Source organism: Eurypyga helias, unplaced genomic scaffold (genome assembly GCF_000690775.1).
Source record: "Eurypyga helias isolate BGI_N326 unplaced genomic scaffold, ASM69077v1 scaffold15910, whole genome shotgun sequence".
NCBI classification, from domain to species: domain Eukaryota; kingdom Metazoa; phylum Chordata; class Aves; order Eurypygiformes; family Eurypygidae; genus Eurypyga; species Eurypyga helias.
Window position 1 is genome coordinate 29,655 of NW_010227766.1, and position 1,631 is coordinate 31,285.

Here is a 1,631-nt window from a genome sequence, read left to right on the forward strand (position 1 = left end):
CCCCCCCTGCCGCGCCGAGGGGAAGGTGAGAGCGCCCGACCCCCAGCTCCCTCGCCAGCGAAGGGTAACGCCGCAAGCAGAAACCCGGTTGGCACAGCCCACCTTCTAATTGTTCGTTATCCTTTACTTTTAAATAGGTTCTAATAACGAAAGCTGTTTAATCTTTGATCTCTTACCGTTTGTAGTAACGTTTAGGGTAAAGCAGTAGTAAAATCATTATGAAATACGATATGAAGGGGTTTGTTCCATTTCTTTTGGCTGTATGAAGGAGAATTTGTTCTGTCTACCGTACTTTTTGGAGTAATCTAATTGTTCGTTATCCTTTACTTTTAAATAGGTTCTAATAACGAAAGCTGTTTAATCTTTGATCTCTTACCGTTTGTAGTAACGTTTAGGGTAAAGCAGTAGTAAAATCATTATGAAATACGATATGAAGGGGTTTGTTCCATTTCTTTTGGCTGTATGAAGGAGAATTTGTTCTGTCTACCGTACTTTTTGGAGTAATAACAGCTTTTTTGCACTATGTAAATACTAGTGGGGATTCTTCCATAACTAATAAAAACGATTGTAGAAACTTGCGGCTCTCTGACAGCGATATGTTTGTTCACGGCTGCTTCATCCCGAGTCTGCGCTCGCAGACGCTGCCCTGGGCCCGGCAGGAGCGGGAGGGGGTCTGTGTTACGTGGATTTGGCTGCAGGGTGGAGAAGCCATGTCGGTGGCTCCTCGTCTCTGGCTGGCGGTCACCGCCAGTGCAGGGACCTGTCCCGTGTCACCTGGGCTGAATGGTCACTGGTGGAGAGGCTGATGGGGAAACCAGCGTTAGCTGAGAGTTTTTTCACATCGTGGAGGCCAGGTCCCTCTCGTCACGCGCCGCCTCGCTGGTGACGGGGAAAAATATTACCTAGGAAAACGCACCAGCCTTCGGAGACCAGACTCGGTCCAGAGTTTTGAGTTGGGAATAACATTTACTTACGAGTAAATGAGCAAGAGTAAGCGCAGGCCCTTCAGGAGCTAGGCTTCCTGCGTGCCTGGCGCGTGAGAGCTCGCGCTGACCCGCCCGCGTTACCCTGCTGCGCCAAGTCACCGCTGGAGAGCAACACCAGGTTCTCGGCCCCGTCCTCCAGTGACTCACTGGCAACTGCTCACGCTTCCACGGCCCTAACAACAGTGCCATTAACTGGTTTTGCAACTCCCACGGGTGAGAATATCTGTAGCAGTTCAAAAAGGATGCAGCTTCGTGCTGTAATTTTGAATTTTCTACTTACGTGCCCGAGTTGCGCCTTTCAGTTCCGCTTATGTGCCCGAGTTTCGCCTTTCAGTTCCGCTGTTGCCATTGTCTTCTGCCGAAAGCGCTCGTTACGTAAGTTGTCGGTGCCGTCGCCGCGAGGAGCGACGTTCCCATCCTGGTTTTCTCCGCGTCTTCTCCATCTGATAGGAATTTTGCAAAGCACAAAAAAGTAGGTGGCACCATGTGACTTGTGTGATGGAAGCGACAAGAAAATGCATTACCCCAAAGCCTTGTGTGCTGAATTTTCCTCCCTGCTTAACGCCCTCTACCCAGCGCCGAGTTCCTGCGAGGAACTCCCTTCCCTCTGCTGAGGGTCCTCGATAGCACCGGAGGCAGCACTCG